The sequence below is a fragment of the Bos taurus genome, chromosome 18, assembly GCF_002263795.3.
Source record: "Bos taurus isolate L1 Dominette 01449 registration number 42190680 breed Hereford chromosome 18, ARS-UCD2.0, whole genome shotgun sequence".
NCBI classification, from domain to species: domain Eukaryota; kingdom Metazoa; phylum Chordata; class Mammalia; order Artiodactyla; family Bovidae; genus Bos; species Bos taurus.
In genome coordinates this window covers 8,761,337-8,788,973 of record NC_037345.1, presented here as the reverse complement: position 1 = coordinate 8,788,973, position 27,637 = coordinate 8,761,337, and positions in this window count along the sequence as shown.

Here is a 27,637-nt window from a genome sequence, read left to right as displayed (position 1 = left end):
ACAATCCTACCTGGAAAGATTCAAGCCTGGAAGATAAAGGAAGCTCAGGTTTTGATCTGGTCATCTATCTGGAGACGATGGGTAGATGAGGAACAATATCTGAGGATGATGGGTAGATGAGGACAGTGGCCTCATGTCTTAAACTAAAATAGTAAAAATGTCATTTCAATATTTTATTAAATAAATATTGAAAAGGCTTATTGTCATTATGCTCTGATACTTCACTGCCGATATGAAAGCATTTTGAAAAATGCACAGTAGGCATTTTTCCACTTGCAAATTTAACAGTCATGGCTTTGACAATGTGAGAGAGATCCTGGAGGACTATGACATGCAGCAATTTGTAATTTTGCTAAGGCACTGATTTGAATCACCCCCATTGTGAGCTGGTATGTGGGGAATTAGTCATTTAGGTAGTAAGCGAGCCAGTACCTGCCTCTGACGTTAGTTTGTTGCTCACCAGTGCTTTTCATAAATCTGGGGGATTCTTGGAAGCCTCAGGACAAACACCAAATACCACTGTATAGCTCAATCCTGTTAGGTGTTGGAATCGCAATATGCAAAAAAAAAAAATCCATATTATCGTCCATAATGCAGATAAATCTCACTAGGATGACCACATACGACTGCCGGAGCCACTTGTAGGTGCCCAAAGTAGTCAAAACCAGGTAACTCACCCCTGTTTTACATTCTGTCAGGGCACTGGGCATAATAACTGGCATTAAAACCTAGCATTAACTCGTTTGCATTGGGATGAACATTGATGGTTAAGAATATTTTGTCCACCAGTACTGAGTCCTGGAATGCTTCGTCATCTGTGAAAAACACTGTCGCTGGCTGCACTGTCCAACTCCACCTCTTTCTTGCTAACAGCCCCTCAATGTTTCCCATGGCAGCATTATATCCAGACCCCACTTTATCTACTCCCCTACGTCTAGAGGTGCCTGGCTAAAGAGATGTACGAGGAAGCCACCTGGAGAACTTCTGGAAAATTTCTGCTCTCCAGATGTGCCTAAAACCATTCTCCCCACCCCCCACCCCTTCCTGCCTTGAATATGGGCATGAGGGCTAGAGCTGCGGCAGCCTTCTTGCTCATGATTATGAGACAATGTGCAACAGAGAAAGGCCAGGGAAACTGCAGTGATGATGGATCCTGACACTTTTGAGCCACCAAGTCAACACTATCAGGCTTTGTGTAAGAAAAATAAAACTCTATTCTCTTTAAACCATTGCAGATCAATATATCTGTTAGTAGTGACGGGACAAATATAAATACACCATTAATAAAAAATCACAGACTTTGAATATGTGATTCCTAAAGGCTCTCTAGTCTCATATTCTATGCTTGTAGAAATTTAAGAGGCTCTTTGAGTGGTAAGTTCAATCTCAGACCCACTTACTTCACACTTCTAGCTGGGGCATAGACCTTCTATAAGACTCTTCCCTTCAATTTTTGCCGCACTTTTTTCACTTTCCAAGCGAAAGACTTTTATCTATGGTATGTCATGATATCTCCTTGTATCTGTCTCATCTTTGATGTCACATCTCTGTTACCAATGAATTATTTCAGGAAAGAGATGAATCCTTAGGAAGGACTGGCACAGGCTGTTTGTATTTTCTGAATCATATGAGAATCCAGGGCAGCCTGAGCCTTCAGAAAAGGGAACCCAATGAGTCAGTGGCAAGAAACAGGGCCCCTCCACAGTTCCTGTGATAAGCCTGTGCATGTACCATGTAACACGAAAATAAGCAACCACGCTTCTAGGCGCTCTACCAACTAGGAAGACATAAAGGTGGTGCTTCTGTCTGAAGGACAATAATTTAACTCAGTTATACTAACATTTTGAAAGCATCCACCACAGGCCAGATCCTGTGAGAGGAACCAGTAACATAAAAAGAGATAATGCCAGGGCCATGCCCCATGTTGAGACATGTACTCCTTTCACTGATAGGAAGTCTACATTCTCATTTTTTAACCAGGTAAGGATGTAGTAACGTCATCTTCCTTAGAGATCCAGTGTCTCTTCATTTGTATTACTAAGCCAGATGCTGTTTACTGCACCTCGGGCTGGGGGCACTGGGAGAGCGGGGGAAGGTGGGTGAGGCTAGTTAACTTACCATTCCTCCTCAGCCTATGCCGTTCTGCAGGCAGGATGCCCAGCATGGGTGTCAACTTTTTACAAATAGCAATTGAAGCTGTCAGTTATCTTGATGAGTAGCACTCCAGTGCAAGAACAGCATAATTGGGGGTGAAGTGTTAGTGAGCTAATTTTTTCACCAGCAAAAAAACAAAACATCTTTCTGGGGATAATGTATTTACTGTTATTATTTGGTATGTAGCACAGAAATCCCAAATAATATAAGAATGAAAATATCAAACTCAACTTTAGGAGAGGCACAGTATATAACCTCTCTCACAGGTTAAAAAAAAATACAGAGATTATCAGACCCTTATTTCTTTTTTTCTTCATAAAGTTTTCTCTCTCCTTTTTTTAATTTATTTTATTTTTTGTCTTTTTTAAACAGAAAAACTCTGGTGCTTATTTTTTGTTGGGTATTTGTATGCTTAAATATAAGGCATCAGGACTATAAAAAGACCCCAGTGTTTAAGCCTCAAGGCGAATATGATATGAATTTAAATGATCTATGACATTGTCCTCCAACACTCTGGATGGCTCATTCTTCAGTGAACCAGAATGTAATTTCTCCATCCCTCCTAGTCTGTAAACCTAAGACCCCAGCAGCCTGCCCATTCTTGACCATCTTTTAAAATCTAACTCAAAAACTGAAATCCCGGTGGAGGCTTCCCTGCCTTTGCCAGCAATGCTAATGTTTCTCTTCAGTTTCATCCCTCTTCCGCCTGTCTCTCATCTGGCCCTCCTCAAACTGTCTTCTAATTGTTGCTTACATTCTGTCTTCCCTCTGGATAGGGACTAAGTTTGTTCACCTACGTACCCCAGGGCCTTATGCAATTTCTAGCACATAGAATATCCTCAATACATTCTTGCTGAATAGGAAAAGGAAGGAAGGAATGTGGGAAGGGTGGAGCATCTTGATAGGTGATCAATACTCAGAGCAAGAGCTCCATGGTCAAGCCAAGTGAAGGGCTCTGGCTCCTGGTACCCAGCAGAGGGCAGCAGAGAACTAAGGAGCAAAAGCTAACTCCCCAGAAGAAAGTTCTCCTGTGATTGCCAATGGGAAAGGCCAGAGAGCAGGAAGGGAGGACAACCCCCATGACACCAAAACTCAGGGGCGCAGCACTGTCAGATGTCACAGGATGCACAGGCAGAACCCTGAACCCGGCAGGAATGTATGAGGAGGTTAGGATGCGTAAGAGACTCCTACAGTGGGTCCAAAATAATTTGGATGGATTGTATTTTGGGGGCCAGGCATCATCTGAAGGTTCATAGCCCTGGCCCAAGCAGGAAATGTCCCTCAGCTGATCTCAAGGTCTTGGGACTCCAGAGGGACATGATGGATGAACAAACCTCAACTTCTTACAACTGGATCACTAAGGAGAAGCTATGACTTGGAGAGATGAAGATTAGACATTCCAAAAGCCACTGAGCAGGAGTTGAGCAAAGAAACCCTAAATAAAAGGCAGCAATAATGAGAAGGTTCCACTGGTCAGCCCAGGAATCCAAAAAGCAAAGGACCTGGGTTGGAGAGGATGACACAGCTGTGTTTTGAAGGAATCACAGAATTTTAAACAAATAAACCCAAACCACACTCATAGAGGTTTGGGATTAGATTGCATTTCATAACTGCAAAATCTTACCCTCTTGCTTCCCACTTGCAAGCATGGTCAATGGACTAGCACCCACATCATTGCCAAGGAGTTGCTAAAATGCAGAATTTCAATCCCACCCCCAGATCTACTGATTCAGAATCTGCACATTAACAGAATTCCCAGGTGATTCGTACGTCCATTAACTTTGGGAAGCCCCCTTCACCACCGGCTGAGCCCTCACCACAAACACCTCTGACCATAACTTGAACTATTCTACCCATTGACCACCATATGGTCACTGTGTATTCCAGCCATACCAACCTTTTTTGCTCCTGCAATATGCCATGTTTATTCCCAACACAGGGTCTCTGTTCTATCTGGAGCCATGGATGAGTTTTCTTGACATTCAGATTTTGACTTAAACATCAGCTCCTCAGAGAGGTCTTCCCCAGCACCCAACCCCACTGAAATACCTGAGTACTCTCAACTACATTAGGCAAGGCCACTTCTGTGCATGCTGCCAGTGTTCTCAACCTGGAGCAAACATCCGAACCACACAGAGAACTTATTAAAACACAAACTCCAGGCCCAGCCCTCCAGCGTTTCTGATTCAGTAGGTCTGGGGTGGATCTGAGAGTTCTGAGAATTTGCATTTCTAACAAACTGCCAGGTGACAACAACACTGTTCAGCTGGGACCACTCTGAGAATCGTTGGCACTGTCTCACCATCTGATGGTATTTTCCTGGTCACTCCTTTCTGTAGGGTCATCTACACTGTACCAGAGCGTCTACTCCAGGAGAGTAAACAGTCTGCATGTTTTGTTTACCCAGTGTCTCCAGTGCACGGTATACAGTTAGGTGCTTTTTAATATTTGTGGACTAAAGAATGGATTCATTAGTAGCCACCTTTTTTCACTATAGATTTTGCATCTTTTGTATGTGGCTTAATATAACTTAGCAACAGCTTTGCATTCCATTCTGTAACACATATAATCAGCAACCAGAGTTTTGTATTCATTAGACATTAACTTACCAAAATGTAAACCACACAGAGACAATTGAGCGCTATGTGTTATCTATAGCTATCTGCTATTGAAAGCACTTTTTATGTTGTTGATTTCATTAGCTGGTCTTCTACTTCAAGACAGAGACTCTATCCAATCCCATACCAATGCAGGGGACACAGGTTTGATCCCTGGTCCGGGAAGATGCCACACACAAGGGAGAAACTTCTGTGCCACAGCTATTGAGCCAGAGCTCTACAGCCTGCAAGCTGCAACCATCGAGCTCACATGCCTAGATCCCATGCTCCACAGCAACAGAGGCCACCGCAGTGAGAAGCCCGCACACAGCAATGAAGAGGAGTCTCAACTCACTGCAACTAGAGAAAGACCCCTCGAAGCAACAAAGACCCCGTGCCATCAGAAATGAATATATACATTTTTTAAAAATGTATTTTTTAAAAATCATGACCTCTGTCCCTTCTGAGCACTGAATAATAAGTAATATTTAGACAGCGTTTTTTTACATACCTCATTTCTCTTAGTTTGTATTGATAATAGTATGGATATCTAGGAAGTATTCATAATATCTATAAATCTTTAAGTTGATTCAGGAATATTTACATTCTTCAAACTATGTATCAACTTCATACTAACTGTTAAGTAAATATTACTACTACTATGCCCATTTCACAGAAGAAACTGAAGATCAGAAAATTTAATAAATTTGAACCCACTTTTTTTCTCTCTCCTGGACAACCCACACAACCCTCTAGGGCATGATCTTTCTGGAGACAGCAGCAGCAAATGCTAAGATACAAGGAAAACTCTGTTTGATTAGTTTGGACATTCTTATGATGTTCTGGTTTGGCATCCGATTATTGAGTCTTAGGCAATAGGCCATTCTAGTTATCAATTCAAATCTGTATACACTGAATTTTTTTATTGTTTTAACACAGCAACAAAATCACAAATATCTGCTAATAATACACAAGCAAACTTTGAGAATTTAATGTCACAACTGAAATCAGGTACTGCTTGAGGAAAAAGGTAAACTTAAAACAGGGAATATGAGATTTTATTGAGTCTACATTTTCTTATAATGTTTTGATTTCTTTGTATTCAAGTAAGTGAAGATATTTCCAATAAGAACATGATTTTTTAATTAGAAGTATTTTTTTCTTTTTAAAAAGTTATTTGCTTTTATTCTTCACAGTGATTGCCCTTAATATAACTTATTAATTCTTCAAGAATGTTCCCTATCAAAGTTACTTGGGATATACTGCTAGAACAGCTGGGATTTGAAGCACCGTAGCAATTCATATGAGTCTGTCTTCTGCTAAAGATGCTTTATAGAAGTGCAATTTTTAAAAACAACTTTTAAACATTTCATAATTGTACTTACAAAAGAAGTGTGAGGTAGAGAAAAGAACAGCAAGTGTGAAAAAGGGAGACAGAATAAAAGGGGAGAGGCAAGGGAGAAGTTAGGAGTAGTCAGGAGAAGACATAAAAGGAAAAAAGGGGGAGAGGAGGAAAGAAGAAAGGGAAGGAGAGAAGGAAAAAGGCTACCACTTTGGCTCTTGGTCTAATTCTGGCCTTTCTTACCCTCACTCCACATACCCACCCCTCACACATGCACCACACACACACACACACACACACACTACTTCTCTGACAGTTGCCTCAGCCTCGTACATTTTGCATGGATGTAGAAACTGGCAACATCCTGACATCCAAGCTATTTCTTTCAAGAACACAAAATTATGGCCATACATACATCAATTATTTAAAAATTGTTTTAAGATTTAAAAGATTCTCAGAATGGAACCATTTTCAAAAATAGTTCCATGAAAAATTAATACTTAAGTTGCAAGAGAGTTTCAGAAAAACATCTACTTCAGCTTTATTGACTATGCCAAAGCCTCTGACCTTGTGGATCACAACAAACTGTGGAAAATTCTTCAAGAGATGGGAATACCAGACCACCTGACCTGCCTCCTGAGAAATCTGTATGCAGGTCAAGAAGCAACAGCTAGAACTGGACATGCAACAACAGACTGGTTTCAAATCGGGAAAGGAGTATGTCAAGGCTGTATACTGTCACCCTGCTTATTTAACTTACATGCAGAGTACATCGTGAGAAACGCTGGGCTGGAAGAAGCACAAGCTGGAATCAAGATTGCTGGGAAAAATATCAATAACCTCAGATATGCAGATGACACCACCCTTATGGCAGAAAGCAAAGAAGAACTAAAGAGCCTCTTGATGAAAGTGAAAGAGGAGAGTGAAAAAGTTGGCTTAAAGCTCAACATTCAGAAAACTAAGATCATGGCCTCTGGTCCCATCACTCCATGGCAAATAGATGGGGAAACAACAGAAACAGTGAGACACTTTATTTTCTTCGGCCCCAAAATCACTGCAGATGGTGACTGCAGCCATGAAATTAAAAGACACTTACTCCTTGGAAGGAAAGTTATGACCAACCTAGACAGTATATTAAAAAGCAAAGACATTACTTTGCCAACAAAGGTCTGTCTAGTCAAAGCTATGGTTTTTCCAGTAGTCATGTATGGATGTGAGAGTTGGACTATAAAGAAAGCTGAGAGCCGAAGAATTGATGCTTTTGAACTGTGGTGTTGAAGAAGTATCTTGAGAGTCCCTTGGACTTCAAGGAGATAAAGCCAGTCCATCCTAAAGGAAATCAGTCCTGAATATCATTGGAAGGACTGATGCTGAAGCTGAAACTCCAATATTTTGGCCACCCAATGCAAAGAACTGACTCATTAGAAAAGACCATGATGCTGGGAAAGATTGAAGGTGGGAGGAGAAGGGGACAACAGAGGATGAGATGGTTGGATGGCATCACCAACTCAATGGACATGAGTCTGAGTAAACTCTGGGAGTTCGTGATGGACAGGGAGGCCTGGCATGCTGCAGTCCATGGGGTCACAAAGAGTCGGACACAACTGAGCAACTGAACTGAACTGAAGTTGTTTTCTACATTCAATACTCTACAGTACTTTTTCTTACATTACTCTACAGGCTTTTTTTTTTTTTAACAAAATATACTTCTTAAACAGATGGATGGATGATACACAGTTATCCTAAATCACTAAACAGCATAGCCACAACCAGAATTTTCTATTCATGCTATCTCCTGCACACATACCCACTCTGTTCCCCAATCCCTTGGGAATATAATTTCAATATCAGAATTTTGTCTTTGGGGAATATTTTCATTGTTACTAAGGAAAACAACATGAAATATTTTAGACTGGGGCTATCACACACACTCACACATGCATGTACTTATGTGAATGTGTGCATGCAGCACACACACAGGTACATGTGTGTACATACACACCAATACCAGGTATATGAAAGCTATATACATACCATTCTCATTCAGTGATAGATGAAGGGAAATGTTGAGATTTGGATTGTAGCTTTTGCCTCCTCAATAGAACCATATTATATTCCTGAATGAGCTGTCAAACATCCTGATGACACTGTTTAAAATTCACAGTTGGGCATATGTTTCAATTTAATCTGAGAAATAGGAAGGCCTACTCTGGCCAGTGATATGCTGCTTATCTGTCGCTTCCTCCTGGGTTGTCAGTGTTTCTGAAATGCCAGTGCTACAGGCAAAGCACTCTGATTAGAACATCAACCTGCCTTTGAGCAAACACTGCCAACTGCTAGCCTGTGCCTGGAAACTGAATGCCCCCTTAGCTCTAGGCCAGGGCTGGGGAGCCAGTTAGGAAATCCCTAAGAGATACAAGAGACTGATATGGAGAGTTGTGCTCCCAAAAGCTAAGCTGGCCTATTTAGAAATGTGAGTCAGTATTGAGAGACGCCCTTTGTGGAGGAATATACTCAAATATCCTCACTCTTTCTAAATCCCCATACTGTCAATGGGCTTCCCTGGTGGCTCAGAGAGTAAAGAATCTGCCCGCAATGCAGGGGACCTGCGTTTGATCCCTGGGTTGGGAAGATCCCCTGGAGGACAGCATGGCAACCCACTCTAGTATTCTTGCCTGGAGAATCCCCATGGACAGAGGAGCCTGGTGGGCTACAGTCTGCTGCTGCTGCTAAGTCGCTTCAGTCGTGTCCGACTTTGTGCAACCCCATAGACAGCAGCCCACCAGGCTCCCCCGTCCCTGGGATTCTCCAGGCAAGAACACTGGAGTGGGTTGCCATTTCCTTCTCCAATGCATGAAACTGAAAAGTGAAAGTGAAGTTACTCAGTCGTGTCTGACTCTCCGCGACCCCATGGACTGCAGCCTACCAGGCTCCTCCGCGCATGGGATTTTCCAGGCAAGAGTACTGAAGTGGGGTGCCATTGCCCTCTCCAGGGCTACAGTCTATGGGGTTGCAAAGAGTCAGACATGCCTGAGCGACTAAGCACATACTGTCAATAGAAAAGAACTGTTTTACATTCATAAAGTAAATAGATAAAAAGAAAATAAAATCCCCGTCATTTCTTCTCATTTCAATTTGCATTACATAAATACAATGGGGATATACTCATGTTGTGAAAGATTCAAACATCCAAAATTACATAATTTGAAACATAAATGCTTCCTTCCCCTATTCCTTGATGGGCACCCTTCATATCATTTTTGCATGAACTGACTTACATATATGAACACTTTCTTAACACAAAGGGGATTAGATTCTACTATTCATCCTCTGACTTGCTTTCTTCACTTTAGCAACACATCCTAGAGATCATATCATCCCATGTCTGAGCACATGGCTCTATCCCCCTTTTTTAAAGAGTTTACTAAACCTAAAACTGCTGTTAAAAAGTACTCAAAATTTAGAGAGAGGTACACAGATTTCCCATATACTCCCTGCCCTGCACACATGAGCCTCCTCATTATCAACATCACTCACTAGAATGGTACATTTTTTTTACCAAAGATGAATCTACATTGACACATTATAATCACCCAAAATCCACCGTGTACCTTAAGACTCAATTTTGGTGTTGCACATTCTATGGGTTTGGACAAATGTATAATGATAGGTATCCACCAATATAGTGCCATGCAGAGGTTTTTTACTGCCTTTTAAATCCTCTGTGTTCCACCTGTTCATTGCTCTTCCTCACCTTCTACCCCACAACCACTGATCTTTTCACTGTCTACATAGCTTTGCCTTTTCGGGAATATCATGAGGATGACATCACACAGCATGTAGCCTTTTCAGATTGACCTCTTTCACTCAGTAATATGCATCTAAATTTCCTCCGTGTCTTTTCATAGCCTGATAGCGCACCTCTTTTTAGTTCTGAGTAGTATTCCATTCTCTTGATGTCCACAGTTTATTTACCCATTTACGTACCAAAGAGTATCTTGGCTGCTTTCAAGTTTTGGCAATTATAAAATTGAAATAAACAGGCCTGTGGCAATTTCCGTGTAGACATAGTTTTCAACTCCTCTGAGTAAATATCAAAGAACTCAGCTGGTGGATTGCATGGTTAGGGTGTTTAGCTTTGTAGGAAACCACCACATTGTCTTCTAAAATACCATTTTGCATTCCCACCAGCAATGTATGAGAATTCCTACTGCCCCACATCCTCACCAGCATTTAGTGCCAATGTTCTGGACTGCGGCCATTCCAAGGGGTGTACAATGGTATCACACTATTGTTTTAATTTGCGGTTCCCTGATGGTACATGAAATGGATCTTCTTTTCATATGCCTATTTGCCACCTGTGTGTCCTCTTTGGTGAAGGGTTTATTAAAGTCTTTAGCCCATTTTCATTTAGGCTGCTTTGTATCATTGAATTTTAAGAGTTCTGTGTATGTTTTTGAATGTTTTATAGATTATGTTTTTATTCTTCTGTGAATTGCCTAATTTTTCCTGCACATTTTTATTGAGGTGTTTCCTATTTATATTTGGAGCTCACTATTGGATATTAATAAAATTCCCATTCTATATGTTGAAAATTCTTTATATCAGTCTGTCCTCTCAACAAAGTCTGAATTTCAGCATAATTTTCATAAATTTGTCTTTGATAGGCCTATTTTTTCATTTGAGGTGATCAAAACTTTTTGGTTATGTGAGATGTGTGCATTAGGGTCATCTGGGAGAAGGGTGTACAAAAAGTGTCTGAACTATCTTTGCACTTTTATGTAAGTCTAAAATTATTTTTAAATAATTTTATTATTTTTTAATTTTTAAAAATAATTTAATATATCTTTTTTACTCAATGATTTTAAAAACCATTTTTAAATAAATTTTTTACTCATATTAGTTTTTTTTTAATTATGGTAGCTTTTATAGCTTTGTTTGCTTACATGGTTGGTGGTAGTGGTGATTTTGCACCTCGTTTGTTAACACTCTTGAGATTGATTTTTGTGTATAATAAAATATGATATAATCTAGATGTCTGTTTAGATTTTTTTCTGAATGAGGAGCCTGTGATCACAACATCATTTACTAAATGGTCTGTTAGTTTTCTATAGATTGAACGCTTCATAATAAACTGAATTCCCACACTTACCTAAGACTGTTTCTGAACTTTGCCCCGTTTTATTCTTCTATTTGGGGCTTCCCTGGTGGCTCAGATGGTAAAGAATCTGATTTATCTATTTGTAAATTAATACCCACACTTAGAAAATTACTAGTGTTGTTCAGTCTCTAAGTCGTGTCTGATTCTTTGCGACCCCGTGAACTGCAGCACATGACGCTTCCCTGTCCTTTACTGTCTCCCGGAGTTTGCTCAAACTCATGTCGGCTGCATCAGTGATGCCATCAACCACCTTATCTCCTGTCACCCCCTTCTCCTCCTGCCCTAGCATTAGGGTCTTTCCTAGCATTAGGGTCTTTTCCAATGAGCTCTTTGCATCAGGTGGCCAAAGTATTGGAGCTGCAGCTTCCCCATTGGTCCTTCCAGTGAATATTCAGAGTTGATCTCCTTTAGAATTGACTGGTTTGATCTCCTTGCAGTCCAAGGGACTTTCAAGAGTCTTCTCCAACACCACAGTTTGAAAGCATCAATTCTTTGGTGCTCAACCTTCTTTATGGTCCAACTCTCACATCTATGCATGACTCCTGGAAAAACCATAGCTTTAACTATACGACCTTTGTAGGCAAAGTGATGTCTCTGCTTTTTCATACACTGTCTAGATTTGTCATAGTTTTTCTTCCAAGGAGCATGTGTCTTTAATTTTAATTTAGTTTTTTGAATGCTGACTTTTAAGCCAGTTTTTCCACTCTCCTCTTTCACCTTCATCAAGAGGCTCTTTAGTTCCTCTTCTCTTCTGCCATTAAAGTGGTATTATCTGCATATCTGAGATTGTTGATATTTCTCCCAGCAATCTTGATTCTAGCTTTTGATTAATCCAGCCTGACATTTAGCATGATGTATTCTGTATATAAGTTAAAAAAGCAGGGTGACAATATACAACCTTGATGTACTCCTTTCCCAATTTTGAACCAGTCCATTGTTCCATGTCTGGTTCTAACTGTTGCTTCTTGTCCTGCATACAAGTTTCTCAGGAGGCAGGTAAGGTGGTCTGATATTCCCATCTCTTTGAGAAATTTTCACAGTTTGTTGTGATCCATAAAGTCAAAGGCTTTAGCATAGTCAGTGAAGCAAATGTTTTTTGGAATCTCTTGCTTTTTCTATGATCTAGCAGATGTTGGCCGGAGAAGGCAATGGCTCCCCACTCCAGTACTTTTGCCTAGAAAATCCCATGGATGGAGGAGCCTGGTAGGCTGTGGTCCATGGGGTCGCTAAGAGTCGGACACAACTGAGAGACTTCACTTTCACTTTTCACTTTCATGCATTGGAGAAGGAAATGGCAACCCACTCCAGTGTTCTTGCCTGGAGAATCCCAGGGACGGGAAGCCTGGTGGGCTGCCATCTATAGGGTCGCACAGAGTCGGACACGACTGAAGCGACTTAGCAGCAGCAGCAGCAGCAGATGTTGGCAATTTGATCTCTGGTTCCTCTGCCTTTCCTAAATCCAGCTTATACAACTGGAAGTTCTTAGTTCACATACTGCTGAAGCCGAGCTTGAAGGATTTTGAGCGTAATCTAGCTAGCACGTGAAATGAGTGCATATGCTCCTTTCCTATCTTGATCCAATCTCTTAGAATTTGTAAAAAATATATACCAAATCATAATCCCTCCACCTTTACACAGGTATCTTTATCTTTTTATACTCCCTTCTGGTCTTTGTCCACACATAGGGTTTCATATTTTTATAATCAAAATGTACTCACAATTTTGCATTCTTCTTTTCCATTTAATATGGCTTAAACATTTTCCCATGCAATCTTCATAATTACTACTTTAATGGCTATATAATTGTACATTTAGGTGACCTAGTATCATTTGTTTAACCACCCTCTAATTTTTCACTATTACAGACAAGTAGAAATGAACATTTTCAAAGGCACCCTTTATTTTCTTCAGATGTATTACTTCCTTAGAATATATACCCAAGAATGGAATTGCAGATAAGAAGATAGGAGCAGTTTTAAGATTCTAGTCCTAGTCATATTGCATCTCAAAATGATTTTACCAGTGTATTCTTAGAATCTTGTCAGCATTGGACATTACTGTTTTTGGTTCAAAAATAAGTATAAGAATTTGCCTGGTTTAAATGATGGTTAATTTTCTTTTTTGTAAGAAATACACATATTAAACTTTCTTAAACACCTATTGGCTTTCTTCTACAAATTGTTAACTATTTCATTAATCAAATGAGGTATTAATTTTATTTCTTACATTTGAATAAGTTTTATACAGGATAGATATTTACTACAATAGTATTCATTAAAACCTGTCTCAGAATAAGTGCAAATATCTCCCCTAATCTATTGGGTGCCCTTTTTCAATGATAATTTTGAATTTTTCATTATTCTAAAAGTTTTTTATGTTATAATGGTAAATCTACCAACATTTTCCTTTGATTTTCTTCCTCCTCAAAACTATGTAAACCATCATTCTACAAATTCTTCTGATAAATATTTTAAACTTTTCTGATCATATGGAGTTGATTTTGGATGGATCATCAGATAAGGACAGATGCCCCCGCCCCACCCCAGACACTCTGGAAATTCATCCTCAAATACAGAATTAAACTCAGTCAGTACCACTCTCCACAACGGATAAAGACTATTTCGTGATGTCCAACACTGTAGCCACCTAGCCACATGGTTGCTGAGAGCCTAAAATGTGGCTAGTCCAAAATGAAATGTGCTCTAAAAAGTAAAATACACACCAGATTTTGAAGACCAGGTATGAAAAGAAGAATGTAGAATAGCTCATCAATAATTTTATATTTAGTACATATATTGGATTAAATATATTTATATATTAAAATAATCTCATCAGATTTATTTTACTTTTTAAATGTGGCTACGAAGAAATCTTAAATTGCCTATGTGGCTTGTGTACATGGCTTGCATTATGTTTCTACTGGAAAGAACTACTCCAACAACTACATTTTCTGTCATAGCTCTTGATAAGAAGCAGAGCTAAGCCCAGAGGATGATAGCAACTGACACAGTTCTCTTAAAGGAGAGAAAACTTGCTTTACAATTTAATGAACCTGAGACGGGACAAAAGTTTCATTAACCACTGTTGGCATTTTCTGTGTCAAGACAACCCCTGTGCTCATCTTTGAGGAAGATCCCCAAATTGATTCCTTGTTGAAAAATCTCTGGAGGCCCTGAAGAAGGGCAAGACCACAACACGAGGATCAGTCCAACTTTTAGAGCCGTATGTTTCCAGCTTATCCTTGAAAACTTTCTTAAAACACAAACCAGACTGGAATTCACCTTTCAGGTTTCCACACCTAAACTTTTCCCATTCTTCAAGGTCTTTGTATAGCTCCCTCTAATTATTCCACTTCTCACGAACTCCCTTCATGACCAAGTTCCTGCTCACTTGGTATCTGTAACACAATTCAGCAATTGTGCTTTTTGCTAACTATTTCTGGTGACACCCAGACACCACATGGGGCATTTTAATGCCTGTCATAACTCCAGGACAGGTTTTTCTGTTTCAGCTTATGTGGCTAATAGTGTCCATTCCATTCTCTGGCCTAAATTACCTAAAAATTTAAAGTAACAATAACCCTATATTCTACTAGTATTCTCCCAAAGTATTTTCACTCTAACGATCTCATTTAAGTCCAAATAGGATTCAGATCTAACTGGCCAATTTTATACTTCTCTGTTCCATGATATATAATAATGCAGAGACAAAGTGAGGGATTCCAGTCACTGCTCCCCTATAGTGTACATGCCATAAGAAGTCCAGAATTAAGTTCTCTTTTTAAAGCATTTGCTAGGCTGTCATTATACAGTTGCATTTTTTTGCTATTACTAACTTTTCACCACTTTGCCTGGCAGTATGTATTTATATGACAGTAAAAGTGATTAAATAACTAAGTGGACCTTGAAGTAAATGAGTTATTTCTTTTCTGCCATTATGTCTAATTCACCATACATTATTCAGTCTGAAGGCTTTTCAGAATCACAAGTAGCCAAGATCATTTTTCACCTCATCATCCCATTATCCGTAATGAGAAGATTTCTAAATGTCAAGATTACTCTTTACAAAGATCCCTGGTGAACACTCCTATAGACATTAGTGAAATCTATTAAATTTTTTTTCACAGCAGAAGGAAGATGTAGGGGCTGCTCTCAGGAATCAGGTTCCTTTCAGAGTATAAATGGGCCCTTCCGGATGACCCTACTAAGGTGGCAACTGACGACCTCACCACAGCTCATTGCATGAGATATTAGCGGGCTTCGATTCATACCCAAGGTTTTCAGGAAGAAGGCAAGTCTAGGTCCATCATGAAATTTCCTAGGGAATGTCAGTGGATCTAACCAGACTTAGTTTGATCCCTCAGCTCTAATAACTTCTCTATGCATTTTACAGTTCACAAGGGGCTTCTAAGCATATTATCCCATTTAATCCACTACATCCTAAAAGGTATTAATACTCACATTTTTCAGGTGGAGGAAAGGAGTTTCAGTGACAATCAGTGATTTACCCAAGATCACAGTTGCAGTTAACATTACAGCCAGACTCATGCCAAGGTCTTCTGAATTCAGATGTCAGGGGAAAAGACATTTAAGAAATAACTTAAGAGAACAAAATTCCAGCACCTACTTAGCCAGTGGCAATTTGGGAACTTTGCTTGAGTCACTTTCCCCAAAATGAGCTGGACCAGAATATCACTACAATTCCACAACACTTTTAATATTCTAAGGATTCTAGGAATCCAAATGTATTAGGCTGACCAAAAAGTTCATTGGGATTTTTCCATAATATCTTACAGAAAAACCCAAACAAACTTTTTAGCCAACACAATAATCCCCACTTTACATCTGTTCACCCTGGTTCTCGAGCTGCATCTTTGACATACACTGTTTTCAAAGTTGGATTGGTTCTTTGGATTTCTGATCCATTTTCTCCTGCATACAATAGGATTCCAGTAACTCCATTGGACCCAGTCCAGAGAAAAAGTTCTATCCAGGCCAAAAAAGTCCATTCATACCTAAGTTTCTAAGTCTGCATGGAAGGTAATATGGGAGGTAGAGCACTTCCTCTATTCAGGGATTCCCAGAACCCTATGGTTAAAAGCTAAAGCCAAGTTCCTCCCTCCTTATTTCATAAATTGGATTTGAAATAGATTAAAATTATTTCAAGAATAATCTTTATTATTATTGACTTAATAAATTGTAGAGATTTCAGGAAACACTTGCAGGGTGGGACAGTCATGCCCTTTTCTTAAAAATAAGCTTAGGACCATCAGTCATGCATCAGATGATATAGGCTGGGTATCTAAGTACATCCACTTGTGATGAAAAGTGAATGCTCAGGTCAAGATAGATACCTGTCCTTGGTTGATTTTAACACAGTTCATTTATTTTTATAGTGTTAAAAGTGTCTTTTTCTTCAGCTGTTTCCACAAAACTCTAACCAATAATTCATGGAATTTCTTACCACCCCCCTCAACTCCCGCAAAGGAGACACTCTATCACTTGAGAAAACAAACCCATGAAAAATTTAGGTGATAGATTAAAACCAACTGCAACATTCTCCCTCTTTATTTTCTCCCTTCTTCTCTCCCTCTCTCTCTCTTCTCCAAGCTGAAGAAAAATTTCAGTAGCAAGCCTTGACTGTAGTAGACAAAAGAAACACACTGCTTTATAGTACTTAATCTAAATCTGTTTGTTTTATTCTCTTCTTTTCTGTAGCACTGGAGGTGCAAGCAGAAATTTGCTCAGGATTCTGAGTTGAATCTAGATATCATTTCAAACACTAGAATTAGCATAAAAAAATTTAATCATATCCATAAAAATGAATATAACCCAGAACTTGAGGGGAAATTTTTTTTTTGAATAATCATTTGGTATGGTCCTATGCCTCTAAGCAAGAGAATTCAGTCTTCCTAAAAGAGATAAATACGTCTCATGTGCCTAGGGATGAAACACTGATCTTCCCATTACTTAATAATGCAAACTCTGCAGAAGCAATATGGTATAAAAAGCATATAGGACTTGCATTTATTAGACGCTGGCTCCAGGCCTGGCTTCATGTTTTACTCGCTGGTTGTATTGCCTTAGGAAAGTCACTTAACCTCTCTAAGCCTCATTCTCTTCAACTTCATTATAGAATTTTCATTGCACATTTTTATTATAATGTTTATTACAGTAGGAGAAAGGCTTTTAAAAGGCCCTAATGAATTAACAGAGCTAGGCATTGAATATCAATAGCTAATAACATGACATACAAATACCTAGATTATGAATTATTAAAGAAAAATAAACCTGATTCTGATAAAACCTCAAGATATAACTACCAGTTTATAGGAGACAGAGCACCATACTAAACCACATCTCAGAGATGCAATCAGCAAAATTAAGACTGGAGGAAGCTCTGTAAGATAGACAGGCCCAGTGTCTTTGATGACATAACAGAAAAAAAAGTAGCAAGGGAAAGAAAAAAGAGAGAAAGGGGGGAAGAAAATACAGATCAAAAAGGACTTAAGAGATATATAAACATTATGTTGTATAAATTTTATTTGGATTTGGACTAAAATAAACAATTGTGGGAAAAAAGTTGTGGAGCTTCCAGTTTCCAATTAGGAATTTAGAGAGCTGGACTGAGCACTCCTCTCACCCTTACAGCAGCAACAACAGAGAAAAAAGGTCATGCAACTGCAAATTCATGACTTTTTTTCAAACCTCTTAGAGAACTGAGGTCTCAGGAAAACCAACAGATCCAAAATACAAGTAGATACCTATAGGGAGAGAAGAGATGTGACCACACACTTATCTAGGGTAGATGCCACTAAACGGACACTTCTAAGAAGAGCTCAGCTAAAATAGTCGACGTACCATTAGCAAATCAGATTGAGCAGTATATAAAAAGAATAATAAATATCTCACAATCAAGTTTATCCCGGGAGTGTTGATTTGAAAATCAATCAGTGTAATTCACAACGCTAACAGAAAAAAGGAAAAACACGTCTCATGGTAAAAACCTGAATGTCCCCATTAAGAGCAAGCCAGGAATGTCCTCTCTCACCATTTCTATCCTACATCCTACTGGATGCACCCTACTGGGTACGTTCTAGCCAATACAAGAAAACAAGAAAAGGAAGTCAAAGGCGTACAGATTGGAGAGGAAGAAAGAAAATGGTCTCCATTCACACATGACATGATTGTCTACATAGAAAATTCCAAAACATATACCAAAAATATGTCTTAGAACTAGTATGTGAGTTTGGCAAGTTTACTGGATATAAAGTCAATTTTTGGTGAAGAATTATTTTTTTTAAATACCACTTTAACAGTATACCAAAAATGAAATTTAGTTTCATATGTGTGCAAGAATGTGGCTTGTGAAATTTATAAAATACATATGGCGAAATTTATAAAATATATATGGTGAAATTTATATAAATATATATATATAAAATATATATGCTGAAATTTATAAAACACTGAAGAAAGAAACCAAAGAAGAACCAGACAGTCACATTCATGGATTGGAAGGTTCAGTATTGTTAAGATGTCAATTCTTTCCAATATGATCTATATATTTAACACAAAGTCATTGGTATACAGTAACCTTCTACACTGCTTTTGAAATTCTTCTATAAATCTAAAATTATCTCAAAACAAAATATTTTTAATTTATAATATAATCAGGAGAATTAAAGAATTATTGTTCATTTGGGGTGAGATGAAGGTATTAAGGTTATGTCTTTAAAATCCTTACTTCTTAGAAACATAAATTTGAATTTTAAATAATTAGAAAATCACTAAATGGCAACCTCCAGTTACTTATTTCATGCAAGATTCATAAACGCTAAAATTAATGAGTGAAATTGTTATGAGAAACAAGATACATATATTGTCTCAAAATATCTCTCCACAAGACACTTACTAAATATAAACAGAATGGTAATTTTACAGTGAAGTAATATGGCAAACATCTTAACCAAGTACCTCCTGATATGATACACAGAGAAGGACACAGTACCATTTCTTGTATTCCTGTTCAAAATGCATCCTCTGACTCTTAATCATTTCAAAAGCATTACACAAAACCAAACTGAAGGACATTCTACAAAAGGACTGGCCTGTACTCTCTGGCTGAATTACTGCTCCAGATTAAAGGAGACAAATGCAGTATGTGGTCCTAGGTTAGGTCCCAGAACAGAGAAAAATATGCTCTTTGCTGTTAAGGACATTAATGTGGTGATTGGCAACATTTAAACAGGTTTTCAGGTTGGCTAACAGTGTTGTGTCATTTTAACTTACTGATTTTGTCTTCTATATATGGTTGTGCTATTTTAGGGATCACACAATGAAGTATTTGGGGAATAAGGGCATTATATCATCAACTTATTCTCAACTTATATTATATATGTAAGTATGTATTATTTTATTCTTGAATTGTTTGAGAATAAGTATATAATAATATACTTATATATAAGTATATAATATTATATAATATAATAATATAATTTTATATTATATAATACTATATTATAATTTATATATCATATATTACATATGTAATATATAACATAGTATAATTTTTATAATATAATATTTATTTTATAATTTATTTATAATTATAATTATAAATTATAATAATAAATAAATTATATATATAACAATTATATTATATATAATAAAATAAATATAATTTATTTTATAATTATAATATTTATTATATGATATAATATGTTATATATTAAATATGTAATATATGATATATAAATTATAATATAGTATTATATAATATAAAATTTTATATTATATAATATTATATACTTATATATACATTATATTGTATATTATAATAATTATTATTATTATATATTACAATAATTATTATAATTATATTATATAATTATATAATATAGCAATAATATAATTTATAAATTATAAATATTTATAATATATCATTATAATAATATACCATTATACATTATATATTATATAATGATTATTACATATATTATTATATTACATAATTATACATATTATATAATATTATATAATAATATATATTATATAATATATAATATGTTATATAAGATATATAATAATATATTATATATTATATTTACTATATGTCATATATTATATATATGATACATATATTATATATTATATACATTATATCATATAATATATATTATATATTATAATATTATATATATTATTAAATATTATAATGTATAATAATATATATAATTATTATTATATAATATAATACATGTAATTGTATATTATTTATATTTATAATTTATAAATTTATATATAAATATCACGTATAAATTTATAATTATTTATAATTATATATAACATATATAATATATACTAATTAATATAATATGTTATATATATTTTAATATTATATTATTAAAATTATAATATTATATATAATATTATATATATAATATATTATATGTATACACAGAAATTAGAATATTTATTATACAGATAAAGCAATGTGTTGAAATTTTAACCTTTAGGAGACCTATGTGAATTCTTTTGTACTATTTTTGTAACTTTTCTAAAAAGTCTGAAATTAATACAAAATTTAAAGTTTTAAAAATTAACAAAAGAGGTTAATAACAACATCTTGAGTCTATGGCCTCCCCTACTTCCACCTTCTGTCTATGCCAGAAGAAAACCGACTCTATGACTACCATTCATTAGACCACCTCAGCCACTGTTGCATTTTCTGTGGCTGATTACCACAGAAACATATTACCGCAAACTTAGTGGCTTAAAACAACACAAATTTTTTATCTTACAATCCTCAGGTCAGAAGTCCAAAAGGACTCTACTGAGCTATGACCAAGGTGTCAGCAGAGCTGACCCTTCCTTTCTGGAGGCTCTAGAAGAGAATTTGCTGCCTTGACTTTCCCAGCTTCTAGAAAGTGACTGCATTCCTTGCTTCACGTCTTACCTCCATCTTCAAAACCAGCAGCATGGCCTCTTCAAATCTTTCTCTGACTCCCTCTCCTGTCTTCTTCCACTCTAAAGTACCCTATGGTTTACAATGGGGCCTAACAGGATAATCCAGAATAATTTCCCTATGTTAAAGTCAGCCAATTAATGATCTTAATTTTATCTACAACCTAAAATCTTCCATGCCATGCAACATAATATATTCACAGGTTCTAGGAATTGGGATGCAGACATTTTTAGGGGCCATGTTTATCTGCCTATCACTGTTATCCTCTACCAGGAATGCCTGGAAAGTGTGCCCTATCCTAAAACCCAGATCCCTAAATCGTACTCCTCTAGAAACATGTCCCTAGGTAATTGGAAGTGTTGAGGTGATTGCTCCTGATGTAACTTCCTCATCCCCAATAAACTTTACAGATTTTAGTTATTTCTGTTTCCCGTTTGCTTGTTAGCTGTACAGTCTTCCTTTCTTTGACTGTTATCCATTGTCTGACTGAGCCTATAAATTGGAAGACTGATGCAGACAAGTAAAATAAATGTCACTGATAAGAAAACACTTCCTTAAGTCAGAAAGAGAAATACCAATAGTATATTAATGCATATATATGGAATTTAGAAAGACGGTAACGATGACCCTATATGCAGGACAGCAAAAGAGACACAGATGTAAAGAACAGACTTTTGTACTATGTGAAGGTGAGGGTGGGATGATTTGAGAGAATAGCATTGAAACATGAGTATAACCATATGTAAAATAGATGACCAGTGCAAGTTTGATGCAAGGAGCAGGGCACTGAAAGCCAGTGCTCTGGGACAACCCAGAGGGATGGCGTGGGGAGGGAGGTAGGAAAGCGGTTCAGGATGGGGGACACCCATGGCTGATTCATGTTGATATATGGCAAAAAACCACCACAATATTATAAAGGAATTAGTCTCCAATTAAAATGGATTAATTTTTAAAAATAAATAAATAATTTAAGAAAAAAAACCACTTTCTAATGTCTAATTTAAATCACCTTTGTTGAAACATGACCACAGTTCTTCTTGTCCTCACTTTGGAAGTAACAGTAAGCAATAAGTCATTATTAACATGATAAAACCTTTTAATTTAGAGTCTTTCTAATGGAAAACACACACATGCATATATAAACACACACACACAGAGATCATATGTTGACCAACCAGCCAATCCAGGATAAAAGTCAGTCAAGCTGCTTTTCAAATGTTGGAGTGATCACTCCAGGGATGGAGTGATACAGTTAAACCCTCAGATAAATAACCATCCACAAACACAACCTATTGATGCCTCCAGCTTTTCTCCCTTCACCAACATAACCCTACTCAGTCCTTGCCTGTTTCCTAAAGTGCTTATAGTTTCAGTTACCCTCTCTTAGTTCTGATTCCATTCAAATTGGACCTGGGACTTTTCCCTTCTCCAACTGGCTGCATCTTTCTCTTCTTTCAAGGCTTATCATATGATCCCTTTCTCCCCCAAGAACAATTCACCCATCTCTTCTTCGTGCTCCCATTCGATGTGCTGGGGGGTTCATACCTGCAATACAACACATAACTTGTGGTGAAATTCTCTACATTACCTTCAGTTTTGAACTTATGTCTCATTTCCGGACTACGAACTCCAAAAAAAAGCAGCTACTGTTGTTACCTGTTGCTGCTGCCTGTTACTATTTATTAAACAAGTCCAGGATTTCTTACTACCTCTCTGGCTATTTCTTTTTCTATTTTCAGATTAATTTTCCTTTACCTAGAGGAATTCCAACTCAGTGTTGCCATCCTTCAGTACTTGGTCCTCGATCCTCTTCCCTTCTCATTGTATATTCCTCCCTCTAGTTGACTGTCTATTCCCTTAGTCTCAATGAGTACTTTGGTGCAGATTACTCCCAAGGTATACCCAGCCCAGAACTCTCCTCTGAGACTAAACTCACACATCCATCATCTACTGAATGCTTCAAACACAAGTTCAAGACAAAAGTCAGGAACTTTTCCATGGTAATGAGCACTTTGGTGGACGTAATGAGTCACAGTGATACCTTAGCTGGGGCTTCTAGAGAGAAAATTCCTCTTTCTATTTGATGGTTTGAGTATGTGATCATCTTGCTTCCTGAAGTTGTCAAAGGTACCCAAGAGACAGATTCTTATCCCACTGGTCCCCTGACAAGCCATTCTTAAGGCCAGTTTACCCTATTTTTTACTTTATATAAGTCAACTAATTATCTTTCTGGTTAAGCAAGTTCGTATTGGGTTTTCTATCAGGAGAACCACACAGAAATGGATACTTCCTCCGGTACACCTGACCTTCCAGACTGCCCCAATTCAGTGAGCAGCAGCAGCATCCATGGGCTTCCCTGGTGGCCCAGATGGTAAAGAATCTGCCTGCAATGCAGAAGACCTGGGTTCAATCCCTGGGTCAGGAAGATCACCTAGGGGAGGGCATGGCAACCCACTCCAGTATTTTTGCCTGGAGAATCCCATGAACAGAGGAGTCTATCAGATTGCAATCTGTGGGGTCAGACACAACTGAAGCAACAGAGTCAGACACAACTGAAGCAACTTAGCACACATGCATGCTAAATCCACATGGATTTAAAAGTCAGACACTAAGCAGTCATTTCCAGTGTCTCCTCCCTTACCTGCCATATCCAATCTGTCACCACATCCTGTCAATTATAGGTCCTAAATATTTCTCAAATCTGTCTATATCTTTCTATCTTTACTGTTCCCATTCTAACTATTTTTGCCTGTACTACTACAAAGCACTAACTGCTCTACCCTCCAATCCATTTTCCACACTGCAGCCAAAATGATCTCTTTTAAGTGCTAAAGTGCTAATTTCACCATTCTGTTCAAAACACTCAATCATTTTCCATGGCTTTAAGACAAAGACAAAACATCATTTGGGGAGTGACCCCAAGAAGCCTGAATTATGGGTATTGGAAAGTGAGTGAAACAGAGGAGGAGGAAATTAATGAGCAAGTTGACCACTGCCATGAGCAACTGTGATCAATTCCTTGAGGAACTTCTGAGGACTGTGGGGAATGTATTTCAGAACTGTCCACAAGAGACAGAGAGGGGAGCATTTACCCATAGACTTTCACCTGCCAATGGTTGAGAGTTGCCCTATGGTGCTAACTCATTGACACTTCCAAGTTGCTCACATGTGACTGCCAGTGGTCGCCTGCAAGAGCCTCAGACATGGGGACCAGAAAAGGCCCAGGCATACTTAGAATGAGGTCAGCACAGGATCAGTGGGAACTGTATGGCACTGTCCCTCATGGCCCTGGCTGGAATCAGACTGAGGCATGAAGTGGTGCAGTAAAGGTGTCTGATACTATGCATGGTCCAGCTTCTGCCTTCCTCTTCCAGCCCCCTCTCACTCTCTGACTTCATTCAAACCATACAAGTATTACAGCCCCTGGACTCCACATGTTCCCACCCACCAAAGGGCCCTTGAACATGTTGTTCCCTGCACCTGGAATACTCTCTCCTTCCCTCTTTGTCCAGTGCCCTCGACTTACTCATCGGGACTCAAGTCTAACATCACTTTCTCTGGGAAGCCTTCCCTGACTGTCAAAACCATGGTAATGGGCACTCACAGCTCCCTGTGCTTCTCCTTTGAGGCACATGTGAAAGTTGCAATTATCTACTTGTGTGATCATTCAAAACTGTCTGACTCCCCCAGGAGTCATATATTTCCTCAATAACCTGAGGAAAACTATAGAATTTCTAGCATTAGAACAGTACTTGGCATGTGCCAGGTGAACTCAATAAATCGCAACAGAAACCATAAACAAATGTATCTTTCTATTTCCACTAGTTGGAGAAGGAAATGGCAACCCACTCCAGTATTCTTGCCTGGAGAATCCTATGGACAGAGGAGCCTGGTGGGCTTCAGTCCATGGGGTCACAAAGAGTCAGACACGACTGAGCACACAGTACATTCCCACTAGTATCTGGAACAAATAGGTGCTCAAATATTTTTAACATAAGTAATCGATTAATTGATGCAGCTAATATTTTAAGAAGCAGAAGTGTTACATTCTAGCAGAATGTATCTAACTTTCACTTAATTGCTAATGAGACTTCTCTGGGAAGCCCTAGAGCAGACATTGTTTTGTTTTTGCTTTTTTTTTTAATATGTAATACCTGTAGACAGCAACTGAATTCCCCCAGAAAGAATAGTTGAGAAAGAGAAAACAGAAATCATCAATGCAGGTAAGAAAGCTACATTGTGGACTAAGGGATGCAATCTAAAACAAACGGGTAGAGGTTACTGACCACAGGAAGAATAAAATTCACTGGTATGTGAAAACAAACTCCTGGAGTCACTCTGAGCTCTCCCTGTTAGCCAGCACCATCAATTATGATTATTAAGTGCCTGCTCAGCTGCTGTGCAGTGGAAGAGGCAGGGAGGTTTGGTAGCTAGGCAACAGCCTGGAAACTCTAAGGGTAGGAGTTGTGATTCTGGCTCCTCCATAAAAGTGATAAGTGGCCTTGGGTAAACTCCCTGTACCTTGTTTTCTTCATCTGAAAAATAGCATTACCAGTCTGCCTTTCTCTTTTGAGGGAAGAAAAACAGCAAACAATACCCTGCAATTGTAGAAAAGCGAACTAATAGGGCCTAGGGAGTGAGGAACTCATCAGGGGACCAAACTTCTCAACCAAAGTCACCACTTTATTACAAATCATTTGAGCCTGAGGCATCACTGACGCGATGGACATGAGTTTGAGTAAGTTCCAGGAGTTGGGGATGGACAGGGAAGCCTGGCGTGCTAAAGTCCATGGGGTTGCAAAGAGTCGGACACAACTGAGCGACTGAACTGTACTGAATCTGTGCCTCAGTTTATCCACCTTGAATGATTCAGGATAATAGTCAGGTTCTGACTTATAATACTAATTAAAATATGTGGTCTTTATTTCTATAGATCTAGGAGGAAACTTGGGTGGAGGAATCTCCCCCCAGTAAGTGTCCCTCAAGTATCTCTAACCTGTAAGCATCTCAAAAGAAAGGTCACAGCTGCCTGGTTCACCACACAAATCCCAGTATCTGGCCCAGGGTCTAATACACAGTTAGCACTCAATTGTGTTTACTGAATGAGTACATTAGTTATTTAAATAATATCAACTCTTTAAATAGGGAAAAGACAATATACAACTAACTTCAAGTGAAACATAACTAATCTTAAAGGGAAAAAAATCTATTGAACAATCTTGGAGGATGTGGCCTTGATCTATACTCTAGGGTAAAGATATTCCATGCCAGGTCATGAATAGCCATGATACAAGATTATACTTAGACTAATTCTCTTTTGTTATTTTTACTATTATTTAGAGCAGAACCAAAAATACAGTTACAGCTCAACTGCATTCCTAACTCCAAATATAACTGTCATTCCTGTAGAGTAAGTTTCAGAAATGTTTATATATTATCAAAATTAAGTTTCAAAATGAGCTACAGTATCTGGGAAAAGGGGATAATAATATTTCACAGAAACTAATTGGAAACTTGTTTTGAAATAAAGTAGTTATTATTTCCATCATGGAGAGATGAAAGTACAGAGATTTCCTTTTATCTCACAGCCTAGTATCTTACATTATTTATTCAAACTAAAATTAAAACCTGGCCAAATCCTACTGAGGCATTGCATATCAGTTAGAGATTATTCTTCTGGAAATGAACTTTTGTTCGCAAATTTCATTATGCAGTTACAAATGACTATTATTAAAATGTAACATATAAAACTAAATCGTCTTTTTTTCCTGGCCATGCACAAAGTTCAATTTCCTATGCAGTATTATTCTTTTCTTCTGGACTTAGTGGCATGCTGTCCCTCTGCCCATTGGCTCAGCATCCAGAGAATCTCAAAACACCTACTCCACTCTCCCGGAACCCCCATCAATGCCACTTTTTATTGCTCTATCTGATGCATCCCAACAGAGAGACACCAAAGAACATTCTCCACCTGGTGACCTTGCCAAGGCCCATTTTTATTTTTTCTGCAGACTCAAACCTCAGGAAAAGTGACTACCTACAAAGAAGTACCTGCAGCATGATGTTGAACCACTTGCAGCTTTCTGAGTGCCTAACTCTGAAGCTCTTTCTCACCCATCCCCTAGGCCTTGGCCTTGGCCTTACCACCTCCTACTCACTCTGTCTTCCTTGATCACCTAACTCTGACTTGCCTTTCAGGTCTCAGCTCATATATAACCTTCTCCAGAAAGATTTTCCTGACCTACCTCCCAGCTATGAGATCAGGTACAGCCTCTGCGTTGCCATGGTACCCTGTACTGTGTAGCATTTGCAACATCTTAATTGGCTCTACGACTCACCGCCTAAATTCTAAGCCCCATGACAACAAGAATTAGGGCGTGTTGGTTCACCTTTTTTTTCACCAGTTCTCAGCACAGT